General features: G+C 39.2%; 1 protein-coding gene across 2 annotated transcripts in view; it reads right to left on the reverse strand.

Moving 5' to 3' along the window:
* FAT3 (FAT atypical cadherin 3) overlaps nucleotides 1–12,153 on the reverse strand; it is a 719,190-nt gene that overhangs the window by 79,444 nt on the left and 627,593 nt on the right. The gene's annotated exons all lie outside the window — the stretch shown is intronic.

Consider the following 12,153-nt stretch of genomic DNA (forward strand, 5'->3'; position numbering starts at 1 on the left):
ATGAGCTGCTTGTAAATTTTGGAGATTAATCCTTTGTCAGTTGCTTCATTTGCAAATATTTTCTCCCATTCTAGGGGTTGTCTTTTTGTCTTGTTTATGGTTTCTTTTGCTGTGCAAAAGCTATTAAGTTTCATTAGGTCCTGTTTGTTTATTTTTGTTTTTATTTCCATTTCTCTAGGATTTGGGTCAAAAGGATCTTGCTGTGATTTACATCATAGAGTGTTTTGCCTATGTTTCCCTCTGAGAGTTTTATAGTGCCTGGCCTTACATTTAGGTCTTTAATCCATTTTGAGTTTTTTTGTGTGTATTGTGTTAGGAAGTGTTCTAATTTCATTCTTTTACATGTAGCTGTCCAGTTTTCCCAGCATCAATTATTGAAGAGGCTGTCTTTTCTACATTGTATATTCTTGCCTCCTTTATCAAAAATAAGGTGACCATATGAGCGTGGGTTTATCTCTGGGCTTTCAATACAGTTCTGTTGATCTTTATTTCTGTTTTTGTGCCAGTACCATACTGTCTTGATTACTATAGCTTTGTCATATAGTCTGAAGGCTGGGAACCTGATTCCTCCAGCTCCATTTTTCTTTTTCAAGATTGCTTTGGCTATTGGGTTTTTTTTGTGTTTCCATACAAATTCTGAATTTTTTTGTTCTACTTCTTCGAAAAATTCCATTGGTAGTTTGATAGGGATTGCATTGAATCGGTAGATTGCTTTGGGTAGTATAGTCATTTTCACAATGTTGATTCTTCCAATCCAAGAACATGGTATATCTCTCCATCTGTTTGTATCATCTGTAATTTCTTTCATCAGTGTCTTATCGTTTTCTGCATACAGGTCTTTTGTCTCCTTAGGTAGGTTTATTCCTAGGTTTTTTGTTTTTTTCATTGCATTGGTAAATGGGAGTGTTTCCTTAATTTCTATTTCAGATTTTTCATCATTAGTGTATAGGAGATTTCTGTGCATTAATTTTGTATACTGCTACTTTACCAAATTCATTGATTAGCTCTAGCAGTTTTCTGGCAGCATCTTTAGGATTCTCTATGTATAGTATCATGTAATCTGCAAACATTGACAGCTTTACTTCTTCTTTTCTGATTTGGATTGCTTTTATTTCTTTTTCTTCTCTGGTGGCTGTGGCTAAAACTTGAAATACTATATTGAATAATAGTGGTGAGAGTGGGCAACCTTGTCTTGTTCCTGATATTAGTGGAAATGGTTTCAATTTTTCACCATTGAGAATGATGTTGGCTGTGGGTTTGTCATACATGGCCTTTATTATGTTGAGGTAAGTTCCCTCTATGCCTACTTTCTGGCGGGTTTTTATCATAAATGGGTGTTGAATTTTGTCAAAAGTTTTTTCTGCATCTGTTGAGATGATCATATGGTTTTTATCCTTCAATTTGTTAATATGGTATATCACAATGGTTTATTTGCATATATTGAAGAATCCTTGCTGGGATTATTCCTGGGATAATCCCCACTTGATCATGGTGTGTGATCCTTTCAATGTGCTGTTGGATTCTATTTGCTAGTATTTTGTTAAGGATTTTTGCATCTATGTTCATCAGTGATATTGGTCTGTAATTTTCTTTTTTTGTGACATCTTTGTCTGCTTTTGGTATCAGGGTGATGGTGGCCTTGTAGAATGAGTTTGGGAGTGTTCCTCCCTCTGCTATATTTTGGAAGAGTTTGAGAAGGATAGGTGTTAGCTATTCTCTAAATGTTTGATAGAATTCGTCTGTGAAGCCATATGGTTCTGGGCTTGTGTTTGTAGGAACATTTTAAACCTCAGTCTCAATTTCAGCGTTTGTGATTCGTCTGTTTATATTTTCTATTTCTTCCTGGTTCAGTCTTGGAACGTTGTGCTTTTCTAAGAACTTGTCAATTTCTTCCAGGTTGTCCATTTTATTGGCATATAGTTGCTTGTAGTAATCTCTCATGACCCTTTGTATTTCTGCAATGTCAGTTTTAACTTCTCCTTTTTCATTTCTAATTCTATTGATTTGAGTCTTCTTTTTTTCTTGATGAGTGTGGCTAATTGTTTATCAATTTTGTTTATCTTCTCAAAGAACCAGGTTTTAGTTTTATTAATCTTTGCTACTGTGTCCTTCATTCCTTTTTCATTTTTTCTGATCTGATCTTTATGATTTCTTTCCTTCTGCTAACTTTGGTGTCTTTTGATCTTCTTTCTCTAATTGCTTTAGTTGTAAGGTTAGGTTGTTTATTTGAGATGTTTCTTGTTTCTTGAGGTTGGATTATATTGCTATAAACTTCCTGCTTAGAACTACTTTTGCTGCATCCCATAGGTTTTGGGTCATTGTGTTTTCATTGTCATTTGTTTCTAGGAATTTTTTGATTTCCTCTTTGATTTCTTTAGTTGTCTCTTGGTTATTTAGTAGTGTACTGTTTAGCCTCCATGTGTTTGTATTTTTTATATATATTTTCCTGTAATTGATATCTAGTCTCAAAACATTGTGGTTGGAAAAGATACTTGATACAATTTCAATTTTCTTACATTTACCATGGCTTGATTTGTGACCCAAGATATGATCTATCCTAGAGAATGCTACATGAGTACTTGAGAGGAAAGTGTATTCTATTGTTTTCGGATGGAATGTCCTATAAATATGAATTAAGTCCATCTTGTTTAATATATCATTTAAAGCTTATGTTTCCTTATTTATTTTCATTTTGGATGATCTGTCCATTGGTGAAAGTGGGGTGTTAAAGTCCCCTACTCTGAGTGTATTACTGTTGATTTCCCCTTCTATGGCTGTTAGTGTTTGCCTTATGTATTGAGGTGCTCCTATGTTGGGTGCATAAATATTTACAATTGTTATTTCTTCTTCTTGGATTGTCCACTGATCATTATGTAGTGTCCTTCTTTGTCTGTTGTAATAGTCTTTGTCTTAAAGTCTGTTTTGTCTGATATGAGAATTGCTACTCCAGCTTTCATTTGATTTCCATTTGCATGGTATGTCTTTTACATCCCCTTACTTTCAGTCTGTATATGTCCCTAGGTCTGAAATGGGTCTCTTGTAGACAGCATATATATGGGTCTTGTTTTTGTATCCTTTCAGCCAGTCTATGTCTTTTGGTTGGAGCATTTAATCCATTTACATTTAAGGTTATTATTGATATGTATGTTCCTATTACCATTTTCTTAATTGTCTTGGGTTTTTCATTGTAGTTCTTTTCCTTCTCTTGTGTTTCCTGACTAGAGAAATTCCTTTAGCATTTGTTTTAAAGCTGCTTTGGTGGTGCTGAATTCTGTTAGGTTTTGGTTGTCTGTAAAGGTTTTAATTTCTCCATCAAATTTGAATGAGATCCTTGCTGGGTAGAGTAATCTGGGTTGTAGGTTTTCCCCTTTCATCACTTTAAATATGTCCTGCCACTCCCTTTTGGCTTGCAGAGTTTATGTTGAAAGATCAGCTGTTAACCTTATGGGGATTCCCTTGTGTGTTATTTTTCCCTTGCTGCTTTTAATACATTTTCTTTGTATTTAACTTTTCATAGTTTGATTAATATGTGTCTTGGTATGTTTCACCTTGGATTTATCCTGTATGCACATTCTTTTTTTTTTTTTTTTTTTTTTTTGCGATATGCAGGCCTCTCATTGCTGTGGCCTCTCCCGCTGCAGAGCACAGGCTCTGGACGTGCAGGCTCAGCAACCATGGCTCACAGGCCCAGCCACTCTGCGTCATGTGGGATCTTCCCAGACCGGGTCATGAACCCATGTCCCCTGCATCGGCAGGTGGACTCTCAACCACTGTGCCACCAGGGAAGCCCAGCACTTTCTTGACTTGATTGATATTTGCTTTTCCGTATTAAGGAAGTTTTCAACTATAATCTCTTCAAATATTTTCTCAGTCTGTTTCTTTTTCTCTTCTTCTTCTGGGATCCCTATAATTCAAATGTTGGTGTGTTTCATGTTGTCCCAGAGGTCTTTGAGACTGTACTCAATTCTTTTCATTCTTTTTTCTTTTTTCTGCTCTTCAATAGTTATTTACACTATTTTATCTTCCAGGTCACTTATCCGTTTTTCTGCCTCAGTTATTCTGCTATTGATCCTTTGTAGAGAATTTTTAATTTCATTTATTGTGCTGTTCACCATTGTTTGTTTGCTCTTTAGTTCTTCTAGGCCCTTGTTAAACGTTTCTTGTATTTTTCTCCATTCTATTTGCAAGATTTTGGATCGTCTTTACTATCATTACTCTGAATTCTTTTTCAGGTAGACTGCCTATTTTCTCTTCATTTGTTTGGTCTGATGGGTTTTTACTTTGCTACTTCATCTTCTGTGTGTTTCTCTGTATTCTCATTTTGCTTAACTTACTGTGTTTGGGGTCTCCTTTTCACAGGCTGCAGGTTCATAGTTCCCATTGTTTTTGGTGTCTGCTCCCAGTGGCTAAGGTTGGTTCAGTGGGTTGTGTAGTAGGCTTCTTGGTGGAGGGGACTAGTACCTATTTTCTGGTGGATGAGGCTACATATTGTCTTTCTGGTGGGCAGGACGACATCCAGTGGTGTAATTTGGGGTATCTGTCACCTTATTATGATTTTAGGCAGCCTCTCTGCTAATGGGGGGGGAGTTGTGTTCCTGTCTTGCTAGTTGTTTGGCATAGGGTGTCCATCACTGTAGCTTGCTCGTGGTTGAGTGGAGCTGGGTCTTAGCGTTGAGATGGAGATGTCTGGGAGAGCTTTTACCGTTTGATATTATGTGGAGCTGGGAGGTCTCTGGTGGGCCAATGTCCTGAACTTGGCTCTCCGACCTCAGAAGCACAGGCCTGACACCCGGCCAGAGCACCAAGACCCTGTCAGCCATGCGGCTCAGAAGAAAAGGGAGAAAAAAAGAAAGAAAACAATAAAATAAAATAAAGTAATTAAAATAAAATATAAATATTAAAAAGTAAAAAGTAATTAAAAAAAGAAAAGAAAGAAAGAAGAGTTCAAACAAATGAAAAATCTACCAATGATAACAAGCACTAAAAACTATATTTAAAAAAATAAAAATAAAAGTATACAGAAAGACAGAACTGTAGGACAAATGGTAAAAGCATAGCTATACAGACAAAATCACTCAAGGAAGCATACACATACACACTCACAAAAAGAGAAAAAGGAAGACATATATATATATATATATATATATATATATATATATATATATATATATATATATATAATTGATCCCAAAGTCCAGCACCTCAATTCTGGGATGATTTATTGTCTATTCAGGTATTCCAGAGATTCAGGGTACATGAAGTTGATTGTGGAGATTTAATCTGATGCTCCTGAGGCTGCTGGGAGAGATTTCCCTTTCCCTTCTTTGTTTGCACAGCTCCTGTGGTTCAGCTTTGGATTGGCCCTACCTCTGCCTGTAGGTCACCTGAGGGCATCTGTTCTTCGCTCAGGCAGGACAGGGTTAAAGTAGCAGCTGATTCGGGGGCTCTGGCTCACTCAGGCTGGCGGGGAGTGAGGGGTGTGGTTGCGGGGTGAGCCTGCGGTGGCAGAGGACAGCGTGACGTTGCAGCAGCCTGAGGCGCACCATGCGTTCTCTTGGGGAAGTTGTCCCTGGGTCACGGGACCCTGGCAGTGGTGGGCTCCACAGGCTCCTGGGAGGGGAGGTGTGAATAGTGACCTGTGCTTGCACACAGGCTTCTTGGTGGCTGCAGCAGCAGCCTTAGCATTTCATGCCCGTCTCTGGGGTCTGCACTGATAGCCGTGCTTGCGCCCGTCTCTGGAGTTCATTTAGGTGGTGCTCTGAATACCCTCTCCTCAGGCACCCCAAAACAATGGTCTCTTGCCTCTTAGGCAGTTCAGACCTTTTTCTGGACTCCCTCCAGGCTAGCTGTGGCGCACTAGCCCCCTTCAAGCTGTGTTTACGCAGCCAACCCCAGTCCTCTCCCTGGGATCTGACCTCCGAAGCCCAAGCCTCAGCTCCCAGTCCCCGCCTGCCCCAGCGGGTGAGCAGACAAGGCTCTCGGGCTGGTGAGTGCTGGTCAGCACCAATCCTCTGTGCAGGAATCTCTCCCCTTTACCCCCCACACCCCTGTTGCTGTGCTCTCCTCTGTGGCTCCGAAGCTTCCCCCCTGCCACTCTCCATCTCTGCCAATGAAGGGGCTTTCTAGTGTGTGGAAACCATTCCTCCTTCACAGCTCCCTCCCACTGGTGCAGGTTCCATCCCTATTCTTTTGTCTCTGTTTTTCCTTTTTTCTTTTGCCCTACCCAGGTACATTGGGAGTTTCTTGCCTTTTGGGAGGTCTGAGGTCTTCTGCCAGTGTTCAGTAGGTGTTCTATAGGAGTTGTTCCACGTGTAGATGTAATTCTGATGTATTTGTGGGGAGGAAGGTGATCTCCACGCCTTACTCTTCTGACATCTTGAAGGTCCCTGAAAAGCCCCAACTCTTAAAACCCAACTTAAATGCTAATACCACTTTGTGAATCCTTCCTGAATTGTCCCACTTGAAAATTCATTGCTCATGTTTTCATGTTCCCACAGGGACCTGTGCTAGCATTTTACATGTATTGACTAATCCTTACAAAATCCCTATTTTTTCCAGAGAAAATCATAATCCCCAAAGATACATGCACCCCAATGTTCATTGCAGCACTATTTACAAAGCCAAGACATGGTAGCAACCTAAATGTCCATTGAGATAGGAATGGACAAAAAGACGTGGTATATATATACAATGGAATATTACATAGCCACAAATAAGAATGAAATAATGTCATTAGCAGCAACATGGATGGACCTAGAGATTATCAAACTAAGTGAAGTAAGTCAGACAGAGAAAGACAAATATTATATGATATTGCTTATATGTGGAATCTAAAAGAATGGTACAAATGAACTTATTTACAAAACAGAAACAGACTCACAGACTTTGAAAACAAACTTATGATTACCAAAGGGGAAACATCGGGGGAGGGATAAATTAGGAGTCTGGGATTAACATATACACACTACTATATATAAAACAGATAATCAACAAAGACGTACTGTGTAGTGTAGGGAACCTTACTCAATATTCCATAATAACCTATATGGGAAAAAATCTGCAAAAGAATGAACATAGGTATATGTATAACTTACTCACTTTACTGTACACTTGAAACTAACACAACATTGTAAATCAATTGTACTCCAATATAAAATAGAAATTAAATTAAAAAATAAGCAAAATTCCTACTTTTACAGATGCAACTCTATTATAACATTGATTTCATTTTTCTTTGAATGTTCTTTTGTGCTTGCCTGTTTCCCACTATGACTGTAAACCACTCGAAGGCAAAGTCTCCCTACTCTGTCATGATTAACAAACTTATCTTTGTTCCTGACTTTTTCCTGAAGGACTGTACTTTAATTCCCAATGTGTCTCCAGTTTTTCACCTTTCTACACCAGGTCCTGCTTCAGGCCACCTAAGCTATTTCTGTGCAAGCAGCACCTGCACCTGGTGCAGAGTGCAGAGTTTGAGTTCTTGTCTAGCCTGTCCATTGTGCCTTCAATCCAGTCAGTACCAAAATCGACAGATTTCACATGTAAAATCTCTCTCTCCTCTGCTCCTTCCTTTTATTTATTTATTTGGCTGCACTGGGTCTTAGTTGTGGCATTCAGTATCTTTGTTGCCGTGTGTAGGATCTTCATTGCGGCATACAGGATCTTTAGTTACAGCATGTGAACTCTTAGTTGTGGCATGGGAGATCTAGTTCCCTGACCAGGGATCAATCCTGGGCCCCCTGCATTGGGAGCATGGAGTCTTAGCCACTGGACCACCAGGGAAGTCCCTGCTCCTTCCTTTTAAATCCCAAAGCTACTACTCGAATTTTGGCCCTTGTGATCTTTCTTGATACTCTCCTAGAAGATTTCCTAACGCCCATGTTAGATGCTCCTATCAGATTAGCATTTCCCAAACCCAGAACTGATGAATTTCTTTTCTCCAAAGTGCTTGGTGGTTCTTTTCTATCTATTGGTTTAAACACACAATTCCTGGTCTTTGTGAACCACCACAATCAGGCCCCGATGCCTTCTCTCATCTCACTGCCTTCTCTCTGTCCTTGACCATGTGATGATCTCCCAACTATTTAATTGGGTCCAGAGTTTCCCAGCTTTGCAACTTCATCCTCCTGGTTCCTGTCTTCCTAAAGGCCTTTCTCCCTCGGCCTGTTGAATCCCATTCATTCTGTGAGCTCTGCCTTTTATTCAAGGTGTATGTGTTGCTGATTCATGCCCTTCACTACTGCATAAAACCTGGGCCTGTCACTGCACATTCCTTGTATAGTTCCTTCTAGAATGCCTGCTATGTAGCTACTCATTAAATATCAGTTATATAGAATGGAAAATAAATGTAATGCATGTTACAAGCTTCCAAGTTTCTCCAAAATCCCTGAAAGAAGTTCTAAACTTTGTAGGAAATATTTTACAGGAAAGGAGTGAGTTGCTCTTTAGAACATTTCCTTGCTTTATGTCCCTGATCCATAAGAGGAAAAATATGTCCTCTTGAATCTCAAATATCTGGACATTGGCCTCTCAATAAATCATGGTCTCTGGCATATTTTCCAGCGCAAGTTTACATTTTATTTCCATGTCACTTTGCCTAAAATGGTCACATACTTTAGCTCCGATTTTCACCTCTGCATATTCCCTTTGCTAGCTTAAAACACCCTCAAAATTGAGAATCTGGACACAAATCCTACCTTAAGAGATACAGTAAATAGTAAAATATTAACCCCAAAGAGGTGGTGCAACAAAAGGTCTCCTAATCTTTACTGAAAGGATTAAATTTTTATAAATGTTAGGTCATAAAGTCATGTCATTAGTTCATGGGATTGAGGATGTTTCCATTTTACAGGAAAACTAAGAATTTAATGCTGAAATCTAGACAGTTGCCATGCTATTTCTTAGAATTCATAAATTGGGTGCTAAAATGGTCTTGTCTTTCTCTGTTTTCATTTTACTCCTGACCTAGGCAGTTGGTTCATTATGAATAATGAATTTGGCATAGGAAAAGAGTTGTTTGGATAAAAGCAATAATATTTTTTAAAATTAGAAAACCAGGATATGAAAGGTTAGCAAGTCACTACTATAAGCATTTTGAATTTATGAAGCAATGGAATCAGATTTCAGATTAATATATCTTTGTCTTTTTTCTGCGGTTTATAGTGACTTAGTATATACTGCAGCCAAATGCTGTTGAAATCATTTGTAACTTTAGGTAAAGGAATATGCTTAACAAAAGAAGTTTCATGAACCAAATAGCCCTGTCATTTTTACAAATGGAACCAATGTTCTTCACTAGGGTCAGAAACCAATTAGACCACTTGGATGGATCTCAAAGGAATGATGCTGAGTGAAAAAGGCCATTTTCAAAAGGTGACAAACTACACGATTCCATTTAAATACCATTTGTGAAATAACAAAATTATAGATACAGAGATTAGTGGTTGCCAGGGGTTAGAGACTGGGAAGGAAGTGTGCGGAGGAGGTGGGTTTGGTGGTTACATGAAGCTGCACAGGTGATAAAATTGCATAGAACCACACCCACACACAACCACACCCACACAACCACAACCACACACACACAACCACACACACACACACACACACACACAACCACACACACACATGCACCTGTGCCAAAATCTGAGTGTACTACAGTTATGCAAGATGGTATCATTGGGAGAAAGGGTTGGGTGAAAAGTATATGCCACCTCCTGTACATTTTTGTTTTTGGCAACTTCCTGTGAACCTATGACTATTTCAAAATTAAAAGTTCTTTAAAAATCAGACATTTCATTGTCATTTTAGAGAGGGGCCTATGAAGTCAGGTGGCAACATAAGTAAGTGAGATGGCTGGGGATTGGGAGGGTGAGAACTGGCTGGTATCAAGGAGGCAGCTGCTATTAGGCTCCTACCATGGTGAGACTGTGCACCTGGAAATTGCTGAGTCTTCTGAGTGCTGTTTTTAGAAAAATACCAGAAATTGAAAATTCAAATAAATATCTCTTGACTTTTATTGACAATTAATTCAAACTTTTTGGAACACTGTATGTAAGCCAAACTAAAGATACTGGAGGGCTGGATTCAGTCTTAACGATTCATGTGCAAACTCAGCTTCAGGCCAGAGGCTGAGTCTGGCCACCTGATGATTTGCCCACTCCACAAACTGGTCATCTCAGTATGTGGCTCAACGCTCCTCTGTGCTGCCTTACAGAAGACGGAGAAATGGGGAATCAGGCTGCTAATGAAAATGGCTTGAGCCCCAATCACGGACACCCAGGACTCTGGAGAATGTGAGTTTGACTCTGGAAACCCCCTGCAGGCTCTGACCAAGACCTTCACACCCACCTCCTCAGCATGGTGCCTGGAAATAGCAGGTGCTCAGCTTGTCTTTTTAGCGGTGTTCATTTGTTCTTCCCCGGCTGTCTTAATTTTTATTTTTTTAAAGCTAAATGAGTTCTACAAAAACTGAGAATATGACCCAGAATCTGGTATCCTATGTTCTGGTTTTCCGGAAGTGAATACAATAGCCTGGTGAACACATCTTATATGAGCAGCACTCATAAGCTCTGTGTCTGTTTGAAGCTCTGAGCATAAGCTAACTTTTTGCTAATTAGTGCAAATGAGCAGAGGGAGGTGCTGATAAGGTCGTTATTCTGGGTTTGGTCTTTGAAAGGCTTTATCATCTCTGTCCTGCTAATGCCCAGAGTCTGGTCAACCCTTCTTCCCCAACTGCCAACATGGCCAGCTGACTCAGAAGACTTGAGAAGGACAGAGCTAACTGCATACCCTCCAGCACAACCACATCTGTGAGTCAATAACCTCTCCCCACTTCCACTGTCTGAAACATCATGTGCACTGATCAGACTCCCTCTGTGCTCAATCTCTAGTACATAGAGCATACCCAGTTCCTTTAGGAAGGAGGTGAGTAGAAAAACTCCAATTTTAAAAAATTGAAATTTTAATTTAAATTAAAACATTTTTAGATCTTAAAATTTCATCTCTGGCCCAATTACACATTCTCAGAGTCAAATTTAAATTATTAATGATTCATTTGCATGATTTCTGTCCTCTTTTCCCCAAAAGTCTGCTATCAAGAGTCCACAGATTGTTTTCCAATCCTCATTTAAAAAGAGTATTTGTAAGTATTACATAATTATAAATCAATAAAAGAGTCTTTTCTGGAATTTCCTGGTGGTCCAATGGTTAGGAGTCGGCACTTTCACTGCCAAGGGCCCGGGTTTGATCCCTGGTTGGGGAGCTAAGATCCCATAAGCCACGTGGCACAGCCAAAAAGAAGAGCCTTTTCCTGTTTATCATTTTTTTTTAAACCAAGCTTTACAGTATGCAGATTTTTAAAGGGTTGGTTCTCAGCCTCAAAAATTATGCTAATGAGATAAGAACAATAATTCATAGTGTAGCCACTAATTTCTCGAAGGGGAAACATGCAGAGACCCTGGGCTCTACATTTGTTTTCAACTAATTATCATGTATTTACTTTTCCATTAGTCCAATAATTTTTCTTTCAATTCAGAATTAAGCAATAAGACCTTGAATTATATAAAGGACTGTTTAGCATAACAGACACACCCCATCATTCTCCAGTCCCCTGACTTACAGCTCTCAAAATGCACAACCAAGAGGCTGTCTATATGCCCTTTTGTATTTAGATCCCATCAAGCAGTCACCTCAATAACTTATGCATTCTCAGAAGGACTACCTAGCAATTAACTCCGGTCTTTTCTAACTCACCATCTCATTATGTAAAGTGGATTGGAACACAAACTTTATTAGCAACTTTCAATTCTAATTCCTTCTTATCGCCCACACCCACACCCCTCCTAGTAATGTCAGTTTATATGAGCAAAATACTCTGGAAAACGGCAGTTAAAAAAAAATCCACATTGGACTGGCAGCACATTTAGTAATTGGTCTTTGCACTATGGGGTACCACCAAAAATCGAGATTGCCATATTTCAGCTAAAGCATGGGACGCAATTCTTTATAGAAATGGAAATGAATTCTCCCTGCCACACAACACAGCATTTTAACTATGTTCAGGAGGAATGGGCAAGTAAGAAAGTTATCATTTTTATTCTAAAGGTTAAAAAAAATGCAAACCCCAAGCTCTTTGTTAAAAGGTAAAGGAATTCA

The sequence above is a fragment of the Kogia breviceps genome, chromosome 7 (assembly GCF_026419965.1).
Source record: "Kogia breviceps isolate mKogBre1 chromosome 7, mKogBre1 haplotype 1, whole genome shotgun sequence".
NCBI classification, from domain to species: Eukaryota; Metazoa; Chordata; class Mammalia; order Artiodactyla; family Physeteridae; genus Kogia; species Kogia breviceps.